This window comes from Vicugna pacos, chromosome 15 (genome assembly GCF_048564905.1).
Source record: "Vicugna pacos chromosome 15, VicPac4, whole genome shotgun sequence".
Classification (NCBI taxonomy): domain Eukaryota; kingdom Metazoa; phylum Chordata; class Mammalia; order Artiodactyla; family Camelidae; genus Vicugna; species Vicugna pacos.
In genome coordinates, this window is record NC_133001.1 from 30,340,683 (window position 1) to 30,364,697 (window position 24,015).

A 24,015-nucleotide genomic window follows, 5' to 3' on the forward strand; every position below is an offset into this window, starting at 1 on the left:
CATCTTAAGGTGCACACACTCAGATTTATATCTTGAATTTCAGATTGGATGTATCCAGTGACCTATGTAACATCTCCACCAGGGTGTCTAATGGGTACCTCAGCCTCAATATGTCCAAAGTAGAATTCCTGATTCAACGCCACCACGTCCAACACCCAAATCTTCCCCTCCCCCATCTTCCCTACATCATGCTGAAAACCCAAAGATAGTATGTTAGTTTGATTCCCCCTCCTCCCACACTCGGTTCATAAAGTTCTGCTAGTGTAACCTCCACAATGTATCTTAATTCCAGCCACTTCATCTTTACTGCTACCATCCTGCTGGAAGCCACCATCATCATCTCCCAAGACCTCAGAAGCCTTCCCAAGGCTGGGCCTTCTCTACACAGCAGCCATAATGGTCCTTTAAAAACATAAGATCATTACATTCCTTTGCTTAAAACCCTTTAATGGCACCCAGTTACACTTGGACTCTCATCCAGGAGCACAGGCCCCCGGGGCCAGGCTCTGCAGAGTAAAGAACAGCTCTCAGCTCCCAAGGGCCTGCTGACTTTTCTCCTGCCCCGTCGGGGTCCTGGGAGCCTCAGGCCAGGAAGAGAGGTGCCAACATCCCGGAACAGCCTCCATCTGTCAGGGACCCTGAGGAAGGAAGGCAAGTGCCTGGGGCTGAGCAGAGCAACGGCCTTGGGAAGCCAATGAGGGAGCTAAATGGGGGCGCTGCTCCATGGGGAGGGGGCGGCTGGCCCTGGCCTGGGAAGGAGGAGGAGAGGGGCACCCGGCCCACCACCTGCGCCCCTGGGGCTGATGGCAGGGGGCCCCCGGCTTGTGCACAGCAGCGGGGGCGGACACAGCCCGAGAAGGGGCCTGTGTGGGGCCCCGCGGGCCCCGACCTGGAGCTTGACATCCCCAGTGACAGCGGGAGCAGCAGCAAGTCTGAGGGCCGGCTGTCCCCCGCTGCCTCTGACCACAAAAGCGGGGAGAAGAGGGCCTGGAAGAAGACCGAGGCCCCCCCGGGACGCCGGCATGGGTGGCCCTCCCGGCGCGGCAGCGGACGGGCCTGCAGGCACCAACCACTGCAGGGAGCCCACACCCGGTGCCCACCTGGACGGCCAGGAGGAGGGCGAGCAGGATGGCTTCTGCGGGCTGGGCAGCAGCTGTGCTGACAGGAAGGAGGCCAAGACGGAGCTGTACTGCAGCCGGCAGCCTGGCATCACGGTGGGCGATTCCCTGGACCAGAGCGTGGAGGAGGAGGAGGATGCTGATGATGACAACCACCTAGGCATCTGGAGTAGAGCCTGGCCCGTGTGCACTCCGACCACTACACCAAGAATGACCGCTTGCTCCTCGGGGAGGCCTGGGAGCCCCCCGACATCTGGAAGATCGTGCCTGAGCTCAGGAGCAGGGTGCTGGCCACCATCGCCATCATCGCCATCATCTTCAGTGGGCTGCATGGACTTCCGGTGAAGACACCGGAGCACTACCACCCACGGCGCTCGGCACGCATCCTCACCCAGCTGGTGCCGGACCTGGACACCCCTGACAGGACCACCCACCTGATCAAGGCACGGGACTGCAGGAGAAGGTGCGCCAGGCACAGGGGTGCGTGCAGCTGCACGTGGTCAACCCCGACTGGCTGTGGAGCTGCCTGGAGTGGTGGGACAAGGTGGAGGAGCAGCTGTTCCCGCTGAGAGATGACCACGGCAGGGTGCAGAGGGAGGATGGCCCGGCAGCCTTTCCCGACAGGCAGGGTGCACTTCCCACAGCCCTGTTCTACCCAACGCCCGTCTAGCGCAGGGCCTCATCAGACCCCGAGGCTTGGGTCTACAACGCCAGCACAGGCAAGCTCATTTGGAAGGGCCCTGGGCCCCCCAACTCCCTGCCCTTCCACGCAGAGCTCTCCTCCTCCAGATGGCCTGAAGTCCACACAAGCGGACACACCAGCCGTGGGAGGGTTCAAAAATATTAAAAGCAGCAGGCCTTTCCATCCCCACCGGAGAAAACTACCTTATAGAGAGAGCCAGCCACCACCTCCGGGGCTTGTGCAAAGTACCCTCCTTCACGCACAGAACTGAGCACTTGCACATCATCCTCCGTGGATCCCCGCAGGCGCCATCAGGTGTCATCCCGGCTCCGTAGGTGGGCCGCCTACAGTGCCCAGAAGACTCAGCCCTGCGTCCAGCGGCTGACAAACCAGGGCTGTACCTGAGATTCCCTCAGTCTTCCTCCAAGGATGATGCCTTCCTCCTGCTACACCCAGCTAGCTTCCCAGGGCAACACACAAATACTGTCACTATTTCATTCCCACATTAATTCCACCTCCAACGGTCCCTAACTAACATCTGGAGTAAGTATGATAAATCTCCTGTAAGACCAACCCGAACACACAAGTCGCTGTTTGTGATATCTAAAGAATTTAAATGCTGGGGGAGGGTGTCTCTCAGAGGCAGAGCGCATGCTTAGCATGCATGAGGTCATGGGTTCGATCCCCAGTATTTTTGTTAAATAAAAAAATAAATAAGTTAACCTAATTATCTTCCTTCCCTCCAAAAATACAAATAAAGAATTTAAATAACACAATAAAATAAAAAATATTAATGCATCTAATATAGGAACATTTGTCCCAAAAAAGTGGATGCAAAATGAAGTCTCCCAAAATTGGTGCATCTAACAGTGTAAAAACTACACATCTGGGCCATGTCAAAAAGCCTAAGTGAAAAAGCCAGAAATACACACAAGACACTAACATTTTAAGTAACTCACAAGACAGGAGGATGTAGCTCAGTGGTGGAGCACATGCTTAGCATGCACCTGGTCCTGGGTTCCATCCCCAGTACCTCCATCAAATAAATAAACCTAATTACCCTACACCTTCCAAAAAAAAAAGAAGAAAGAAAGAAAGAAAAAAAGGAAATAAAAAAGAAAGAAAACTAAGTAACTTACTAGAAATACCTGAAGTCTGACCAACACGTCCTCCTGGATGAGGTTTACTGAGAAGTAGGTGCTGAAAATGCAGCAGCAAATGCGGTGGCCCAGATCTTCCACGACTGTGCTGCTCAGTCTAGACATGACAATACCCGACAGGCAACACCTTTCAATCTGGCGACTGAGAAGCGATGTTTCTATGGAAAGGAGCAGAGGATGCAAAGTTGCACAAGTTCTGTTTGTTAAAAAAAAGGAGGGGAGTATTCAAACATCACAGCATAAACTTAAATGAGAAATAAATCTCACACACCCAGGTGAGCTGCAGCTGGCTTCCTTCCCCTGGGTGTCAGGTGTACGTGCAGTGAGCACACCTCAGCCAGAGCTAAGCAGCAGCGCTCAGAAGACAGAAGGATACCCTTTGCTCTACAAATGTGCTCCTAAGAGCTGCGTGGAAGGGCCCAAAATGATAGAAAACTCCTTTACAAATTCGAAAGAAAAAACAACTGTGTTACTATTTTTGGTCCAAAGTTGCATTTCAGACATAAAGGTGACACTTTTCTTAAAGACAAGATCCGCCCGAATTTCTGCATCTGCCTCACAGGTCTGCCTTCAGACCTATTCAGAGGAGCACCCGGGTGGGCCATGTGGGAGACCCCCAGGGCTTAGAAATCACGGGAAGGAAGACCAGGGTGGGTATAAACAGAACAGGTCAGAGTAAGAGGTGGGCCAGGAACACAGGAGCAAGGACATGGGCTGAGGATCCGATGCCAGCTGCAGGATCCGACGTCAGCTGGGACCCATCTAAGCAAACAGGGAGAAAGCAGAAGGGGCAATTAGAAGAGCAGTAAATGTTCTGGCTCCAGGGGCAGAATGCAAAGGACCAAGGGCAGCGAGCTCAAGACAGGACAAGGAAGTGGGGGGCCGCAGTGGACACGGTGTAGGTGATGGGGTGTCAGGCTGCTGCGACTAGATTCTGCAATGCTGAGCCACCAAGGTTTCACTAGGAAAGTGACATCCTGTTTGTGTCTGATAAAGGTAACTCTGAAGTCGGTGTGAAGGCAGATAAGAGGGCACGAGAAACATCAGATCAGAGCCTGCCAGCCAGGGACAGCCCCAGCGCCAGGGGAAAGAGGCCTGACCTGCGGTACTGAGAACGGAAGGAGGAAGGGAGTTAGTGGAGGAAAAGAGCCAATGCTGAGCCTGATCCTGGACCCACCGTCAGAGCAGCTCCCCGACACCAGCCCCGTCCCGGCCAGGAGCCAGGGCCGGGGGCCCACACTGGCCCTGCCACTGAGGCGGCGAGCCCGGGCCCTCCGCACAGCACCAGGCCGTGGACGGGCATTCTGCTCCGTTTCTTTGATTCCTGAGGTAAGAGCAGGTTTGTGGAGAACCTCTCTCAGCTGCACCTGCCCCCGGGGTTCAATCCAGGAGCTAACAGTGGTGGAGTGAGGACGGGAGCAGGAGACGTTAGGAGTTCAACTCACGTGCACAGCGTTGCTGAGGAGGAGCAGGGGGAGCCCCGGTGCCCGGCGCGCTCCCGGCCACACAAGGTGCAGGTGGGTGCCCAGGGCCTCGCCTGTGGTCCCCCTCATCTTTCCGCTCCACGCCCTGGTAACCGTATCGCAATAGGAGACACAGGCCCAGAGTCTGGGTCTTGTGCCATATAGGATGGTGCAAAAGACAGCAATGAAACACAGTATAAATGCTGACTTATTTCCCAAGTATAAAACTCAGAACCATAATCAAAGCGTATGACTCAGATAAGAGTTCACTAACTGAAAAATCTTCATAGCTCTCTCCTTTCCAGTATAAATGGTTTTCCAGCATAAGAGTAACTCTGAAATCTGTTTCAGGTCTTATTTTGGGCAAGCTGCAGTTTCTCCAACCTGTTTTCCCGAGGAATAAAGCACATGAAATGTCTCCAAAATCTCTTACATCTTTAGACTATTTTTCAACAGTTGCATCAGCTAAGTCAACACACTGAGTATCCTTCAACCACAAACCCTTCAAAACCTTAAGGTAAGAAGTAAACGGTGCAGTTGGCCTCCGAAAGGGATGGGGGCTCATTATCTGCGCTATGAAAAGCGCCTGGATCACAGCATCCTGTTGGTGAGAAAGCTGCGGACACATTTTCTCTATTTTCCAAAAGTGTTTAAGGTGTTGTGTCCCTCCACGTTTCAGTTTTTGTTTTGTTTTCCAAAGAGGTACATCTTCATTACACACCTGCCGTGGAGCCAGCCCCTCCCTGTGGGCCAGAGGGACGGAAAGGAAAGAGGAAGGTTCAGGAGGCAGCGTGTGAGGCCGGTCTAGAGAGCGTTGCCCGACAGGAAAGTGCTGCCCGGGAGTCACCCGTGTAATTTAGAATGTTCCACGAGTCCCACACATTAGGATGGAAAGAACATGAAAAGATCAGTACTCTTAATGTATTTACTCCAGTGTAGTGCAAATATTATCACTTCAACATAAAACCAATTAAAAAAGCACTGAAGTATTTATATTAGTTTTTCCACACAGTCTTCAAAAGCCTTTGTCACTTTGTACAGATAGCACATCTCAATGTGGGCAAGTGATTTTCACTGAAAATAACGTGATGTGCACTCAAGACTCATCAAAAGGCAGAGTTGAAAAGCTGAACTCATCGCCAGCTTATTCCAAACATACAAGTTTTCTGATAGCTGAATCAGGGCTCAGTTTTTAAATCTGAATTTTAATTACTCAAAGTAAAAACTCAGTGTCCCAGCTACACTGGACACGTTTCAAGTGTTCATCAGGCCGACGTGGCAAGTGGTGGCCAGGCTGCACAGCACAGGTGTGGGCAGGTAAGATGGACGGTCTCTCCCCACACCCAGGAGACAGGACAGGCAGGAGAGTGGGAGAGCCGGCCCCTCCCTCACGAGAACAGGACCTTGTTACAGAACAAGGACAGGAGCCCAGCGTTCTCTCTCTGCCAGCAACGCCGGCCTGGGCACAGCCTCCTTGGTGAAGGAAGGGGCAGCTGACCTCAGGAAAGCGCTTCTCTGAGATACATGCTTTTTCGCTTTAGAACTTTTTACCTTTCAACTCCAAAGCACTCAACGTCCATTTTTTCACTTGATCATTAATTCACGCTGCAACATGAACACTGCTCTTGTTACTACTCCCAGTTACCAAACTGGGCAGAGTTTCAGCTGCCGGCTTTATTCGAACAGTCACAACTGACATTGTCTAGGAGCAATTCCCAAGCTCTCTTCACTACCACCAACTGCACTGAATTAATTCACTTTCTTTCAAATCATTATACTGAAGATCAGAGCGTGTAATTACCAAGCAAAGAAACCCAACCATCAGATTAGGCATAAAGAAAATAGGAAAAGGGGTTTTTTTAGTTAGTATGTACCAAAAAGCTATGCAAGGAGCTAGCTCTAAAGCTTCCTCTTTTAAAAGCTTACTGTGTGCCCAGTAAATTCTGGTGTCCCCAGCGGTGGGGGGCAGGCTGCCCCACACCAGTGTATTACTTGCCACTGCTCTGGACTTCGGTGTCGGAGCCAACCCTCCAGGGCTCTCTTTCCTCTCCGTGTGAAAAGTAAACCAGGAGCCAAGTTCACAAACAGCAGATGTGTAACAGCTGTGTCACATAAAGGAGCAATCATGTTTCAGTGTCTAACAAACGCCTCCCAGAAACCACCTCGCATTTCCGCTCTCTGTGAAGGGCCCTGAAGTGCAGGCTGACGTTTTCTCATAGACGGGGTCTGGCTACCTCAGCCCTTGTCCAGGTCGGCGTCTGTTTATACTCTTGACTCTGACTCTTAACCTCCTCCTGATCAGTCCCTTCAAAAATAACCCTCGCCATTCTTTTATTTACTTCCACTTTTAAAGGTTGTCTTACAAATTAAACAAATAAACCTATGATCCACAGAATGTGGCCATGACACAACTAGTTTAAAAAGAAAATGAACTTGCTGTGGTGATGTCCGCTTCCATCTACCTGCCTGCTAAGGAGGGCAAGAGTCTGCTCTTCCCCCTAAAGCCTGTCCTTGGTGATTTTCAGAGCATTTTCTCAACAACCAAACACATTTTTGAGACGACCGCAGCACTACACCTCACTATCGTAATATGAAAGCCAATCATCCTCCGGTTAAAATATTTCCCTAAGAAGCTGTTGTATGAGTTGAACCAGAGGCAAACACTGTTTTCCAGAAGATTCATAGATTCCCATACTAATAAGATCTTCTGTGAAATGTCGAGGCATTCGCTTCCTGTTCATCAGTTTCTTTTTCCTTCTGTGCTTCTTTTTTGGCTTCAATAGCCTGTAATTCCAGAAACAAAAAACAGAAATCTTAGCAGCAGGTGTGATGGCACCCTGCACTGAGCCCTAACCCCACAGCCTGGCTGTGCACCACTGGTGACACAAGCCCACACCCACCCATCACTCACTGCTCAGTTTCTAAACAATTTGTCCTGCAAACCCAGTGTCCAAGTGGCCAGTGCTGATGGTCTCCAGCCTCCTTCAGTGAAGTTCCTAACATCTTTACCCTTGCTATGATCACCTAGGCAGAGTCTATCTGTTTTGTAAACATGAAGCAATAACCCTCAAAATACGAGGATATATGCCTAAGCCAGGTATCTGATACAAGACGTCCAAAATACAGAAAGAATTCTTACAACTTGACAACTGAAAGGTAAATAACCTAATTTAGAAATAAGCAGAAAAGAATTGAATAGATATACCATGAAAGAAGACATGCAAATGGCCAACAAGCGCACGAAGAGATGCTAAGCACCACTAGTCATCAAGGAAACCACGCCTGCTAGGACAGCTGTCATTAAAAACAAGATGAACAGCAGCACGCGTTGGCAAGGATGCAGAGAAGCTGGAACCCTCACACAATGCTACTGGGAATGTGAAACGGTACAGCCACTTTAGAAAACAGTCTGGCCACTCCTCAAAACATGAAACACAGAGTCACCATAAAACTCAGCAACTCCACACCAGGTACGTGCCCATAAGAAATAAAAACACATCCACACAAAAACCTACACCTGAATGTTCACAGCTGCATTATTCATAACAAAAGAGGGAACAGCCCACATGTCCGTCAGCTGATGAATGGGTGAACAAAAGCGCTATATCCATACAATGGAGTCTTGTTTAAGGATTTTAACAAAACGAAGTACAACATGGATGCTACAACCTGGCCAAACTTTGAAAACACAAAGGGCCACATACAGTACAAATCCACTTACATGAAATGTCCAGAACAGGGAAACCCCTAGAGACAGAAAGCAGGCTGGTGGCTGTCAGTGGCTGGGAGGAGTGGGAATGGGGAGTGACTGTTAAAGGGCACAGAGTTTCTTTTAGGAATGATGAAAATGTTCTGAAATTAGACAGTGGTGATGATGGTTGCACGACTCTGTGAATATATAAGAAAAATCATTAACTCACACACTTTAAAAGACAAAACTTTATAGTAGGTGAATTATATCTTGATAAAGCTATTTTTTTTTAAATTTAAAGGAGGTATCTGTTGCCAGTCAATGCAATCGGTATTCCTGAGCCCTACCAGGCATCGTTCTAGTTGTCAGATTTACTCTGAAAAAGCAAACAAGTTCTTTCCTGCTGGCCTTTATTTTCTAACGGCAAAGCCAGACCAGTCTAGACGCACGGACAGAGAAAGAAAACGTACGGTTACCAGAGGGGGAAGGGAGTGGGAAGGGATAAACTGGGAGTTCGAGACTTAGAGATACTAACTAATATAAAATAGATAAACAACAAGTTCATATTGTTAGCACAGGGAACTATATTCAATATCTTATAGCAACCTATGGTAAAAAAGAATATGAAAATGAATATATGTATGTTCATGTATGACTGAAGCAGTATGCTGTACACAGACACTGACACAACATTGTAAATCAGCTATACTTCAATTTAAAAAAGAAAGCCAGAACTGTCTAAATACAACAGCCCTCCCCACCCTGAGGGGTGTGGGCATGCAGACCATGACTGATGGCAGGACTGGAACCATGTCACCCACTCTAAAGGGTAAGAGGGCAACATGGATCGGTTTAAGAATGTGTGTGCTTTTGACCCAATTTCATTTCTAGAACTTCTTCCTAATGATCATTCTTCTACTCAGTGACTTATAATCTACAAGAATATAGTTAAAATTATTTATGGTATTAAAAATATCTAAAACCTAAATGATCAACAATAGAAAATTATTAAAAAAAAAAAGAAGAAGAAGAAAAAGTGATTCCCCTTCTATACGACAGACTTCCCCAAAGCAACCAAACAAACGGACATAGCAGTAGAACAGTCAACATAAAAGACATGGCGACCTGTGAGTGAAAAGGACGCAGGTCACTGGGACCAGCTCTGACCACAGTCAGTATCATTAGCAAACATCTGCACTTTTGAAATTCTGGAAGACTGTGCACCAAAAATATTAACAATGATTATTCCTAAATGATGAGGGGTTTTGTTTATGCCTTTCTGTATCTTGGAAACATTTTTGGCTTCAAATAAATGGCCTTCTAAGGAGAGAGGAGAGAGGCCCCTTAATTTTTAGGCACCTTGATTATGATCAGAGGGGTCACATATCTCTACAGCCCTTCTCCCCCTCCCAAGTCCCGCTTCCAGCAGGAAGCATAGAATAAACATACATGCTAACCAGATTAACAGGTTCTAAAAATACTGCTTGGATCGCGTCAAGGTTACCATCTATCCCACGTGAGGACAGTCTCTGCCCATTTGCTGTCACTGCCCCATCAGGTGAGCTGTCACAGAGCCACATGGGGTGCAGGAAGATGTCAGAGGTTAGAGTCAGCAAACCTGCCACTCACTAGTCAGGACACCTTAGCAAATCGGTGGTGCTCCTGTCCACATCTATAAAATGGAATTTTGAGACAACTTTTCCCACTCGACACAGTGGACTAGGTTAAAAGAGACAAAAAGTAAAGTACCCAGCACAGGTCCCCGAAAATAACAGGGTACACAGAGAATGGCTGTTGCTACCAACATCATTACATATATGATTTCCTCTGATTGTTTTTCAATTTAATCAAAGTGTATTTTCAAAAATATTTCTAATATACTCACTCTGTCTAATTTTAGCAGTGTTAAGTTTTTAAATTGAAAACTATTACAACAAGGAAAGTAACAACAGAGGCTATGGTGGCCAATTAGCACATGCAAATACAAACTAACACCCCACCCTGCCCCCGGAGTAGCCAAAGCTAAGAAGATGCCCAATGTTGATGAGTTCGAGGGCTAGAACTCTCACACAGGCTGGTTCCAATGTAAATGGCACAACCACTTTGGGAAGCTGTAACCACACGCTCACCCTAGGATCCAGCAAATTGGAATTCAAAGTATTTACCCAAGAGAAAAACTTGCATTTGCAAAATACACAGCATGATCATAGCAATTTCATGGAGTTAAAATCATCTAATGTCTATCAACAGGAGAATGGACAAACCAACAGTGCCATAACCATACAGTGGAACACTGCCCAGCAGCAGAAACAACACACCCAACACAGATGAATCTGAAAGTCATTATCAAGGCAAAATAAAGCTGACATGAACGAGTATATACTGTATGATTCCATTTATGTGACATTCAGAACTGGCAAAACTGACATCATCTGAGGGAGGCAGTGTCCTGATTTCAAATGCAAGGGGGCACAAAGGCACTTTCTGGGGAGATAGAAACAATGCATATTATAATCAGGGTATCTGTCAAATTCATTAAATAGACACTTGAAGCAGGTGCATTTTATCATATTAGTAACAATATTTTTTAAAGCTATTTAAGATAAAAGTTTTAATTACAGAAATATTTGGACATTACTAAAAGTCTTGCTTGTGTTTCAGTTTTTAATAATTCTGGCAAAAGGCTGTTATTTTCTCACGAGTACGAGCACGGCACACGGCATTTCCATCTCAGCTCACTGGCAGGTAAGCTCACCTCTGTCAGCTCGCGAACCTGGATTTCTGCAGTGACGGCTGCATTGAAGGCAGACTCTAAGCCTCCATCAGCCATCAAGCTGCCCTGAGACTGATCATGAATCACCGACCTGGACTGATGTTAACTTCGTTGCTGGAAAGTGGAAAACGGAAAGTGTTTTTGCCAATGTGAGGTAAGCCCCCTCCCCTCCTGGCGGCCTCTCCAGTGCCCACCTGCCCAGCCCAGCCCAGCCCGCCGCGCCCCTGCTCTGAGCCCGAGCCCACCGCGCAGGGCAGGAGGGCACAGAGCACCCCGGGCCGCCCCTCGGCCGTGGGCAGCAGCGCTGACCAGCCGCCCTGCGGCGCAGCCTGGGCAGCCACGTGCACAGTGCCCAGCACGCCCGTGCCGCTGGCCAGGGTCACCGCCGCCTGCTTCAGGCTGTTGAGGAGGACGCTGCCCAGACCTAAGCCAGGGAACTCCGGGTCAAACTGGTGACTAGTGGCAGCACGCTACCGAAAGGAGAGAAACAGTTTTCACTTAGAAGCCCTAAGAATGAGTGCTTTGCACATCTTATTAAAGATGAAATAGTATTTCAAATTGAGCTTTATTCAAACAATAAGGGAAAAACCTCCCAGCACACATACTATTTTTAACTAGATTAAAACACGTTTACCCACAGTAGGTGAGAATCCACGGTAAGGTATTTTGTAAGGGGAATTTTGTAAACCCAACAACAAGTATGCACATGGAAAAGCTCCAAGATCAACAAAGATGTTAACCCACGTGGGAACAGCAGCCTCCACCCGCCCCCCAACCATCTGCACCAAACACAGAAATAGTGACTATAATGTAACCAAAGAGCTGCTTACAAGTTCTACAGCCAGGCTGCGGGTACACAAGGAAACGCCTCCAGGGCCAGACCAGAGCTCACACAGACGCGCGGCGGGAGCCCAGGGGTTCTGGGCTCTGAGAGCAGATGGAAGCCTTTCGGGACACAAAACGCCACATCAGCGCACTGAACCTGAGCTTCCTGCAGAAGGTGGGGAGGCACCTGTCTGTCAGCCACCAGGCCTGAGGCCAGCACCACTGCCCACACAAGGCTCTGGGCACAAAGAAACCCCACAGGAAATCAGACCCGGCCTGCCTTGTGAGCAGGTGTGAAATCAAATTTGTACCACCTGGGGCGGGGTGGGGCAGAGCTCAGTGGTAAAGCACATCCTTAGCGTGTGCAAGGTCCTGGGTTCACTCCCCAGTACCTCTAGTAAAATGAAAAAAAGTGTATACCCACCATTCAGGAATGGATATCACAGGTCAAGAACTGAACAATAAAACTCACCTAGAGCCCAAGGAACTCATGGAACCTCAGGGACACAGATGCTAACTGCCCTCTGAGGACATCTCCACAGCCAAGGGCAACGGGATACCCCACAAACCCTCTCCTGAAAGTGGCCTCACGGTCAGAACAAGCCACACGAGGTCACCATGAGGGAGAGGTCCAGACAGCTTAAGAGGCAAAACACATGCCCCAAAAGATGGCAGCAATAAAAAAAGTCTTGGAATGAATCCATAAAGGAAGGAAATGTTCTTACAGCTCAAGGAAGAAACCCAGGAGATAAGACTATAATGAGCAAAATGAAAGCCTTGGAAGACACCAAAAATATAAATTCTGACAATGAAAAAAACAGATACAGGAGTAAAAACCTCAACGCAGATGTGTGAAGAGCCTGGGCCCCAGGTTCCAGCCCTAATCCCTGGGTACTGGGTACCCGACCTGGGTGATGTTCCTAAACTCTGTGCCCCCATCTGTGCAGCACAGTGAAGGCTCTGCCCCCACACGGCTGGTGCAGGGATCTGATTAGTCAGTATGTGCGAAGCAGTGATCACGGAAGTGTATTAAATGGACAATTCAAAAACATGGGACATTTAGCTAAAGGAAGGATTTGTGGATTGAAGAGGAGAATTGAGTCATCCACCCAGAAGGCAGAACAGGAAGATTAAAAATGTGAGCAGTAAAAAAGATAGAGAGACTTTAACATACCAAGTAAGTTGTGATACTTGGGAAAACAAAATGAGAAAGTTCAACTTACATTTAGCAGGACTTTTTCCAAGGGGAAAAGAAGAAAGAAAAGGAGAGAACAATCTCAATGGTAAATAGTAAAAATTTTTCAAAACTTAAAGATATGTAAACTCAGGTTGAATGAGGGCCATAATCTCAAGTTACTCATACAAAAATAAATCCTGACCTAGACATAATGTATTACAATTATAAAACAAAGATAAAAATCTGAAAGACTACCAAAGAGAAAGACAAATTAGCTACAAAGAAACATGACTGCACTAATATTTCTCATTGTCAGCAATAAAGGTCAGAAGACAACAGAACATGTGTCTGTAGACAAAGTGCTGATAAAATAACACACATCCTGGGGGATACTGACTGGTACACATAACACAGATAAACAGGTTTACACTGCAGAGCACAGTGAAATACACTCAATATCCCGCAGTAGCTTACAGTGAAAAAGAATATGGAAATGAACGTATGTATGTTCATGTATGACTGAAGTGTTGTGCTGTACACCAGAAACTGACACAACATTGTAAAGTGACTATACCTCCATAAAAAATAAATGAATAACATATTCCCTAAAAAGCTAAGCCCCATTAAATTATCTTAAATAGTGTTGAAGCAAACAGAGTTTTCAGACAAAACTCATAGACCTTAACGAAGAAACTTACTGAAGGAGGTACCCAGGAGGAAGGGGTTACAAGTAGAAATGACAAAACAAATTGGTTTAAAAAAAAAAAAAGGACTATGTCTCTGAGTGAGTATGGTCTCTTACTAAATAATGATTGTGATGATAATGATTAACTGAAGGAAAGTTTAAAATTATTAACTATATTTTACCAATCCTAAGAGGTATTTTTTCATGTCTTAACAACTCCAAAATCAGAATGTTATCTTATATGTTGCAATTGGGGGCATTTTTCTTTTAAAAAGACACACAAAAAATAGCGTGCCTTGGATGTAATGTGATACACCTACTGAACAATTAAAACGCTGAAGGTGAAAGGGGAGCTGAAGTTTAATGCATCCTATAACCCTTACATTTTCTCAGGAAGAGAAGTACTAATTAACAACACTTTGTGGAATTAACAAATACTTAATTTTTATGACATGATTTATGTCCAGAAATCACACTTTAAAACTTAGGAATAATTAAAGGGACTTGAAAGGAAAAAAATTTAGAAACTTGATTAGAAGAGAAACAAATACAATAATGAACTTAAAACTAAATTCAAATACATTAGTAGTCACTGTAATTGTAAAAGATTAAACTCATACCGAATAAAGACTCTCAGATTGGGTTCTTTTTAAGAATTGAGCTTTACAGTCAATTTTTTAAAAGACACGACTAAAACAGAGACCTAGGAAGACAGGATAAAGCAACGGAAAAACATACGGCATCAGACAAATACGGACCGGATGGGATGCAGCCTGGGACGGACACGAGGTCCGCTCCACGGCACCGAGCCCAGCAGCGATGTCCCTGCAAAGCCACGGGAAGCGACAAACAGCTGAGCGGGCCCACGGCTGGGACACGACACCCCTGTGTCCTGCTGAATGAGCGCCTGTAGAAAACCTCTGGGGAAGGGAGGGACTCTCCAAACTTCTGCCAGCTTCATTTTGCAACTGAACAACGTTCAGTTCTGCGCTTTTTGGAAGCCAAGGCCAAAAAGGAGGACATGATGGGTCACATGGAAACTCTTGGATTATAAACGAGGAAATTACCTTGTTGAGAAAAACTGTTCTCTTGACATTAAGTCATAAGGCTGTATTACAAAGAAAGATATGATGATCAAAGATTTCAGCTATAACATGTTACTATAAATACAAAACCCTAAAACATCCACACAGAAACTACTAGAGCTGATTGAAGAATTCAGCAAGGTAGCAGATTACAAGATTAACGTTCAAAAATCAGTTGCATTTCTTTACACTAACGATGAATCAACAGAAAAAGAAAGTAAAGAAACAATCCCCTTTAAAATAGCACCCAAAGTAATAAAATACCTAGGAATAAATCTAATCAAGGAGGTGAAAGAATTATACACAGAAAACTATAAACCAGTGATGAAGGAAATTAAAGAAGACTTAAAAAAATGGAAAGATATCCCATGCTCTTGGATTGGAAGAATCAATATTGTTAAAATGGTCACACTGCCCAACGCAATCTATAGATTTAATGCAATACCCAGGACATATTTCACAGAATTAGAAGAAATCATAATAAAATTTATATGGAACCATCAAAGACCTAGAATTGCCAAAGCATTACTGAAGAGAAAGAAAGAGGCTGGAGGAATAACTCTCCCAGACTTCAGACAATACTACAGAGCTACAGTCATCAAGACAGCATGGTATTGGTACAAAAACAGACATATGGACCAATGGAACAGAATAGAGAGCCCAGAAATGAACCCACAAACTTTTGGTCAACTAATCTTCAACAAAGGAGGCAAGAATATACAATGAAATTAAGACAGTCTCTTCAGCAAATGGTGTTGGGAAAACTGGACAGCAGCATGTAAAACAATGAAGCTAGAACACTCCCTTACACCATATACAAAAATGAACTCAAAATGGATCAAAGACTTAAACGTAAGACAAGATACATACAATAAACCTCCTAGAGGAAAATATAGGCAAAACATTATCTGACATGCATCTCAAAAATTTTCTCTTAGAAGAAATAAAAGCAAGAATAAACAAATGGGACCTAATGAAACTTACAAGCTTCTGCACAGCAAAGGGAACCATAAGTAAAACAAAAAGACAACCTACGTCTGGGAGACTATCTTTGCAAATGAAACCGACAAAGGCTTCATCTCCAGAATATATAAGCAGCTCATACTACTTAATAAGAAACAACCAAACAACCCAATCCAAAGATGGGCAAAAGACCTGAACAAGCAATTCTCCAAGGAAGTCATACAAATGATCAATAAACACATGAAAAAAATGCTCAATATCACTATCAGCAAAATGCAAATCAAAACTACAATGAGGAATCACCTCACACCAGTCAGAATGGCCATCATTCAAAAAGCCGCAAATGACAAATGCTGCAGAGGCTGTGGAGAAAAGGGAACCCTCCTACACTGCTGGGGAGAATGTAGTTTGGTGCAGCCACTGTGGAAAACAGTACGGAGATTCCTCAAAAGACTAGGAATAGACTTACCATATGACCCAGGAATCCTGCTCCTGGGCATATATCCAGGTGGATCCCTACTTCAGGATGACACCTGCACCCCAATGTTCATAGCAGCATTATTTACAATAGCCAAGACATGGAAACAGCCTAAATGTCCATCAACAGATGACTGGATAAAGAAAAGGTGGTATATTTATGCAATGGAATACTACTCAGCCATAAAAACCGACAACATAATGCCATTTGCAGCAACATGAATGTTCTTGGAGAATGTCATTCTAAGTGTAATAAGCCAGAAAGAGAAAGAAAAATACCATATGAGATCGCTCATATGTGGAATCTAAAAAAAAAAACAGCAAACAAAGCAGAAATACAAAGCAGAAATAGACTCACAGACATAGAATACAAACTTGTGGTTGCCAAGGGGGCGGGGGGTGGGAAGAGATAGACTGCGATTTCAAAATGTAGAATAGATAAACAAGATTATATTGCATAGCACAGGGAAATATATACAAGATCTTATGGTAGCTCACAGAGAAAAAAATGTGACAATGAGTATATGTATGTTCATGTATAACTGAAAAATTGTGCTCTACACTAATTTGACACAACATTGTAAAATGATTATAAATCAATAAAAAATGTTAAAAAAATTAAATTTTACAATTTTTTGGTGTCACTCTTATTAGGAAGAATACAGTGACTTCACAGGCCTCTCTGAGGAGCCCTGCCTCTCTTCTCTATCAGTTTAGCAGTTTGATCTCCTGGTGTGATTTTCACTTCATGTGCTTTCTTCCCTGTGTACACAGTCTTAGCCCATGTCCACAGATGATATTTCCACCTTAGTCTGAGGAAAACGAATCCCCCCATAGACACTTATTCAGTGACTGAATGTGGGTGACGCTACTCTAGAATGGTGCCCACCTCCCCTTAGGGAACCCTTCCCTTTTTTTCATCGGAGTTTAATTGACAAAACAAATAAATGGCTTAAAACAGAGAAGTTTCACTAGCAGGTAAACTCTCCTGTCTTTCATAGGCCTTCTGATGATTTAAAGCCCACAGAACTGTTAATGTTTTCTATAACTGTATAAATTCTATGTATGAATTAACCCAATTGCTGATCCTTTCAAACCTAGGGCCAACCTATGATAACATGGGTCAGTATCTGTAATTCCTATGATTACTTTTCTTTACTATTTTTATAAACTTTTGTCTCCCAAGATCTAGTGGCTAGATTTTATCAGGTTCAGTGTGTTCTTAGAAGGTGTTAATACGTAAAATCCTGGAAATTAACAGCAATAAGCTTTCAAAGACATTTCTGTTGGAATTTATTTATTTATTTAATTTGTATCTGGTGGCATTTGAGGGCTGAAACCCACACAAGGCAGGAGAGGAATGCAGACAGGAGGACTTGTATCTATGCAGAAACTTCTGGACTGCAGACAACTAATGACAGCATCTTGGGGAGAGTGGCTGCCCACCGAAGAGGACCTGGAGAAAGAAAATATCATGAGAACATTCATGAGAGTAGAAAGGAGTCCGAGATGTGGGGAACTGCTGGGCAGCACTAACTCCCTTGCAGCTGGTGACCAGGAACATTGACTGGCACCGGGGCTGGTGCTGAGACCCTTGTCCCCTTCCCACATGAGTGTCAGGGAGCTTGCCTGCAGCCCGGGGAAGTGTGGGCTGGCCACTATTCCACTGAGACCCACTCACTCCCCTCCCCATGTTCCCTGACTCCTGTCCTAGGCCTAGAAGCTGGCGAGAGACAGAAGGCTCACTCCTTCCTTCCCCTGGGGCTCACCCCTGTGGACAGAGCTGGCTCTGGCAGGGCCTGGGTAGCAAGGACTGCCACAAGGGAGGTCTTGAGTACTCTGTGGCTGAGGAACGCAGCTGGACCCCGGGCAGTCACGATGCGTGGCCATCGGGTTGGTCTGAGCGCGGACTGAGGCTTATAATCCAGAAGTCCCCCGATGTGGGGTCAGGTGGCAAGGACAGAGAAAGACAAAACCAAGGGGGGTTCGGGGGGGCCAGGGCCCAAGAGCTTATGACTGTCCACTTACTTGTAGGTGCCCTCAAGTTGGAAGCCACTCTCTTTATCAGCTCTCTCTTTTACTCAGAATTATTTAAGCATTATTATACACTTACAAGTACATATATATTTTTATATACATGGAATAGGTAACTGAGGACAATTGCTTACTGGACAATTATTTTCTAGAAGAGTGAAGTATGGAAAATAACAGATCAGTTTACAAGATAAAAACTATACATGGACATAAAGGGTGAATATAGGTTTTCATAATCAAAAACAGTAACTTCACCCCTCTCTTCCTGCCCAGGTGTTCACCATAGGGCAAAAAAGATCAATAAAGGACAGAGCTGCAGGGCACTGTTTCCTAGACTGTCCGGGAGAGAAAGGATGGGAAACCAATAGGCACTTTGGTACATTGGCTACAGTGCCTTCCTGTGTCTGTGACAGCCCCAAAGCCCTGCGTGGTTCTGCCTCTGTCTGTCTGTCTATGTATCTATCTAATGGAGGAGGACTGTAGTCTGTCTATCTCTTGTAGGAGGAGGAGGAGCCTAGTGCATCTGTCTATTTTTCTATCAAATGCAGGTGGAAGAGAAGTCTAGTATGTCTGTCTATTTGTCTCTGTCTGTCTATCTATAGGAGGAGTTGTTTGGTGTGTCTATCTACCTAATTGAGGAGGAGGAGGAGGCTAGTGCATTTGTCTATCTATGTTTCAGGCACACCAAGTCAGGGCAGAGGACAGACACCCACACTTGGACACAGCGAGTCAGGGAAAGAGGACAAAGACACCCCACACTCAGACACAGCGAGTCGGGAAAGAGGAAGAACACACCCCACACTGAGACACAGCGTGTCAGGGAAAGATGACCAGGACACCCCACACTCAGACACGGCGAGGCAGGGACAGAGGATAGAGACCCCCGACACTCAGACACTCTGTCCTGGGAAGGTCCCACAGAGTCCCACTCATTTCAAAAGGACTTACCCAAAATATATAAAGAATTTATACAAATCACAAAAAAATGACACAAAATTATGTTTTTTTAATGAGCAGATTTGAAGAGGCACCTCATAGCAGAAGATACTCAAATGACCAATTAACTTCTGGAAGCCAAAATGGGAAACCAGTGCAGATGTAAGAATGATTAACATTAAAAAGACTGAAAATTGAAAAAAAAAGAAGAAATGGGGGAGTAAGACTATATATTCATATTTGCCAAGTGAGAAACCAGTAACAAGGGTTACATGCGGTGTGCAAGGAATGGATGGGAAGAGGGGTGAAGAGAGGTTTCTCAGTGCACAGTCTTCATGTTCTTTTGATTTTTGAATCACGCCAATGCATTTTCTATCAAGAATAAGAACAAGACATATTTAGAAGATGAAATAGGGACAAAAGGGGCAGTGATGGATACGTTGCCCCGTTCCCCCATTCTACCATTAACTCCCCACCTCCACCCCACCAACAACTTCATGGATCTCTCAGGTTGTGTTTCAATCTGAAGTTAACTGGGATAAACCTAACCCTCCAATAGCTCGCTCTTTACATGGATTCACTTAATATTCCTAACAACCTAATCATGTAGATTTCATCATTAACATCCTCGTTTTTCAAAAGAGCAGAGGCTGTGAGAGGTAAAGTCACCGACTTAAGATCTCATGCAGCCAGGAAATCAAATTCGAACCCATTGTCTATCAAATCCTGGCTCTCCCAATATCTTTGTACAAATATCTTTGAACACATGTTCTATTATTTTTTTCACCTCTTTTGTTTACATCATTAGAAGTGGGTGCACTGAGTCAAGGAACTTGCACTTTTAATGTTTTCTTTTCTTTTAATTAAAGAATGCCAAAATGTCATTATGTAAATTTGCATTATTTTACATTTCCACCATAAGAGCGTGAGAATGCCTGTATCTTCATACGATGGGCAATATAGAGCAGCAGCAAAATTTAATCTTCTCCTTAAGCTACCTGACGAAATACGGTTTATCACTATTGTTTTCATTAGCTGCTTAGCACTGAAAAGCTCAGCGACCCTCTGGGGGACCCACCTGCCCAACGCAAGGGAGCCCCCCGGCGCCTCTGCGCCGTCCGCACCCGCCTGGGGAGCGCGCCGGCCGCCGCGCGCCGCCCTCCTCTGGGCCTAATCGGGTTCCCAGGCGCAGTGCGCACGCGCGCGCTTCGCCCCAGGTGTCCAGCTTTGTGCCTGATCGCTGTCTCCACGGCCGCGTCCAGGGGCAGCTTTTAACCCGGGCTGGTCTTCGGGGAAGAGCAGCGTGTCCCCCGGACCCAGCGCGCCTCTGGGCCTCAGCAGCGAGAGGGCCCGGGGCGGGGGGCCTGCGGGTGTCGGGCGGCGCGTCGGGCAGCCCACGCGGGCGGGGCGGGCCCGCCGCTCGGGCCTGGGCGTCGGTCGCCGGTGGGGCCGGAGCCCGGCGCGGAGCCCCTGGCAGGACAGGTAGGGAGGCGGCGACGCTGGCAACCGTCTCCTCCCCACCCCGTGTCGGCGAGGCTCCCGGCGGTGCACTGGGGGCTCGGCGCGCGGCGGGGCGCGGCCGGGAGCCGGGGCCGCGGGGCGGGGGCGGCGGGGATGGGGCCCGCGGCGGGGGTGGGCGCCCGCCGGGGTCTGGGCCGGTCCCACCCGCCCGAGCTCCCTAGCCTGGCGGTGTTCTCCCGGGGTCAGAGTGCTTGTGCCTCCAGTTCTTCCGAAACTGCCAGGGTTCCTCTCCATTCGTGGGAGCGTCCGAGGCACCCCTGAACCCATTTCGAGCTACAGGTTTCCTGGGGCGCATAGTTGAGAAGTTGTGTCAAACGGAAAAAAAAAAAAAACCCAAAACAACATAACAAAAAAACAGCCCAAATAGAGGATTCAAGCTTGGGGACCTGGATGTGCGTTTAGTGTGTCTGTTTCCTACTCACTCCTGGGCCCCGCCTTACCTGGAAGGATGACCCTTGGGAAGTCGTCTTGCGCATTCTCCCAAAAAATCACTCAGACGAGGAACTCTGCTGTCGTTAAAGAGGCGGTGACGTGGAAACTTGCCTTCATTTTTACAGTGAGCAGAGCAGCACGCCCATATTGACGACTTACGAATGCAGTGTGCTTAAGGTCCTGAGAGTCGAGGAGCTCTGAGGTGGAGATTGACACTCTACCTGACGCACTGCCAAAGCCCAAGCCACGGGACGTTAAGGATAGTAGTTGACGGTAACTGTTTTCAAAAGGCGTTTTGTGCTCAAATATGTTTAGAAACTTCATGGTTAGAGTTTTCTCTGCTGTAGAATGTTTCAGTTTTCAATATGCTAATGATATTTACCTTGAACTTCCCACTGGAAGTAAACAGTATAAAGAGTTTCCCAGATTTGAATGGAAAATACTGTTTTTCTTGGGCACTGTTTCCGTTTAACATATGAAACCGTTTGGGAAATGGAGTTCCAGCATCGGAAACTCATGGTTTGGAAGGGTGTAGTGTAGGTCAGTGCTTTTTGAACTTCAGTGGCGCATGCATCTGGCCGAGGGGAGGGGGGGGGTTTCTTGTTCAATAAAATACAGATTTGGTTCCCAGGTGACGCTGAAGCTGCTGGTCCGTGGACCACACACTTTGAGCAGCAAGGATGTGGATCACTGGATTGAAGGAGACCGTGCTCTGCGCCCTGCTCTCCACAGCAAACTGGGCTGCTTCTGAGTGATCGCTTCCCTGTCCAGGCCTATAAAATAGCAGACTGGACTAGAAGATCTCTAAGATTCCTTTCAGATCTAACATGCTGTGATTCTAGTCTGGTTACCCCTGTGACAGTTGAGTAAACTATCCTTGCCCAGTGGCCGGTCTGGACTTGCACATTTCTAATAGTGGGGAAATTACTGCATGTATATAAGGTATCCATCCCGTTTCATCTTGGAATCTCTCAGTAAGGAACTTTTTCGTTTTGTTGAAATACATCTCTGCAGCTTCCATACTTTTGGTCCTAGGTTATCTGTTAGAATTCAACAGAAAAGGAAAATGCAATCCTCTTTTAAATAGGTGACTCTTAAAGTGTGAGATGACGGTGTTTCTCCCTAGTTTCCCCAGACTGCATTGTCCTTTACTCTTCCATGATGTTGTTCCAGATCCCTCTCTTAAATTTAGTCCTTCTGCAGTGTGGTGTAGTGGGGCTGTAGCTGGACTTTGAAGGGTGGGTGGGGCTTGCAAAACTGGGGAAAGCATCCTGAGCAGCAGACGGTGGTGCAGAGATGACACTGCATTTGTCAGATCCAGGATTGTTTGATTAAAGCAAGAAATGGTAAGATTTCTTACAGTGAGATTGTAAGGTTACTTACAATGAAAGACTTTGGGCAAAGCAGTATTTTAGAGTGTGTGGTTGTCTTACTGTGGTGGGCAATGTGGTTGGAAATGGAGAAGCAGCAAGGCAGGGGGCCAGGTCTATTTCATCGATCAGCAAAGAGGACTTATGTTGATGGTAACAGTAATGCCTTATATTTATGTGTGAGATTTTACAGATTACAGAAGGCAGTCTTTCTTGGGAGGTGGGCAGAGCAGCTGTGACCCCATTTTGTAGAGGAGGCACCAAAGAGGGTAGATGATTTGCCTTAATTTGCAAAGCTATTGAGTGGCTGACCAAAGTGAAGACAGTGGTGATGGAGGAGGAAGGAAGGATGCGGGAGAAATATCGAGGAAGAAGTGATAAGTTGGGCCTGATTGACCAGGAGGGTACAAAGGAAAAGAAGTGGTCAGGGAGGAGTCAGACTAGTTGGGAAAATCGTAAGGCAGAATTGCCAGCTGCTGTGGGTTGCACTCTGCCGGCTGTCCCATTCGCTGGTGGCCGCCTGGAGTTACAGGTTGGGAGGGACTGCGGTGGAGGACTCCCTGGGTGTTCAGCCTGCCTACAGCCGGGGGTGCTGTGGGGGGCTGGGGCTCTCTGTCCCACACAATGGAAACTGGACCCTCGGTGTCCCCTGAGGAGGTGAGCGCTGAGCAGTTACCCGATTCAAATCTTAGGGTCCTTGCCATCCTGGAGACACTGAATTTGGTTTTATATAATTTTTCTTTAGAGGTTCTGGCTAGTCCTGGTCGCCCTTGGCTGATGGGCAGATGGGCTGTCCAGTCTGACCTCCCTGCACGCCTGCTTGTCTGAGGGCGTCACTGAAGCAGCGACTGGGCCCTTGTCCCTCCCAGAGCCTCACTGAAGCTCTTTTCCCAGAAGATCTGCACTTCTCCTATGGCCTCGCGGTCTCCCTGTGCTCCTTTGACCCGGGATGCGTGTGAACTTGAGTTTTAGTGTCGCTACCACCTTCCGGTCCCTGGCGCTGTCCCTGCATTTGTGGTTTCTTAGGTGCCTCTGTGGGGACGACGGAGTGACATGTGCGGGACTTCATGTCCCTCACGGCGTCTCTGGGAAGCCTGTCAGAGCCAGCCTGTGCCCCAGAGCCTGGCGCGGTGCACGTCCAGGCTTCTGTTCAGCATCGAGGGCTGTCTGTGCTCAGTGCTTAGGAGACTGCGATGAGTAAAATCTGTCTGCCCTGGAAGAATTGATGATAAGTGAGACAACGTTTTAAATAAACTGTGATACTGTAGTGGAGATATTTCCAAAGCGCTACGGGAGGGCAGAGTGGGGAGTGACTAGCCCCATGTGGAGACATCAAAGGAATCTTTGGGAAAGAGGTGATAACTGAGTCGAGCCTTGAAGATGAAGAGAGAATGGACCTGGTGACGCTTGCAACATTTGCAGAAGCCTAAGGGAGGTGGATTCAGGTGGCTGGAATATAAGAGAACTTTGGGATCAAAGGAGAGGCGATTGATGAGACTAGATTCATAAGGAGGCCAGGTTTTTAACGGCCTGTAGTTTATGCTAAGATTCAGTTTTGTGGGAGGGAAGCCACTGGAGGTTTTCAGGCAGGGAGGTGATGTGATTGTATTTTGGGAAGCCAGT

At 46.7% G+C, this 24,015-nt stretch overlaps 1 protein-coding gene and 3 long non-coding RNA genes across 14 annotated transcripts in view; 2 read left to right on the top strand and 2 right to left on the bottom strand.

Moving 5' to 3' along the window:
* Window positions 1–19,245, top strand: part of LOC140685720 (uncharacterized) — a 54,689-nt gene extending 35,444 nt beyond the window's left edge. Inside the window, exons 2-5 of the long non-coding RNA XR_012059075.1 lie at window positions 3,957–4,289; window positions 4,775–4,940; window positions 10,776–11,041; window positions 19,151–19,245. This is a non-coding gene — a long non-coding RNA (uncharacterized lncRNA). The remainder of the gene's footprint in view (window positions 1–3,956; window positions 4,290–4,774; window positions 4,941–10,775; window positions 11,042–19,150) is intronic.
* On the bottom strand, window positions 529–10,971 carry LOC140685721 (uncharacterized). The gene is made up of 4 exons (XR_012059076.1): window positions 10,870–10,971; window positions 2,940–3,118; window positions 1,101–1,226; window positions 529–638 (listed from the first exon to the last, which is right to left on the bottom strand). It is a non-coding gene; the product is annotated as an uncharacterized lncRNA (long non-coding RNA).
* LOC140685719 (uncharacterized) lies at window positions 19,120–20,293 on the bottom strand. Its single transcript, XR_012059074.1, has 2 exons — window positions 20,148–20,293; window positions 19,120–19,441 (listed from the first exon to the last, which is right to left on the bottom strand). It is a non-coding gene; the product is annotated as an uncharacterized lncRNA (long non-coding RNA).
* Window positions 20,294–20,404: 111 nt separating this feature from the next.
* The window catches only part of LOC102538585 (dynactin subunit 1), a 28,997-nt gene continuing 25,386 nt past the window's right edge, over window positions 20,405–24,015 (top strand). For 6 of the 11 annotated variants that reach the window (XM_072937793.1, XM_072937798.1, XM_072937800.1 and 3 more), the window contains exons 1-2: window positions 20,411–20,551; window positions 21,148–21,295. The gene's annotated coding sequence lies outside the window, so the exon portion shown is untranslated. Of the gene's footprint in view, window positions 20,552–21,147; window positions 21,296–21,653; window positions 21,884–21,945; window positions 21,965–24,015 lie in introns of those variants that run through there. The other 5 variants (XM_072937794.1, XM_072937797.1, XM_072937796.1 and 2 more) reach the window with 5 other exon arrangements.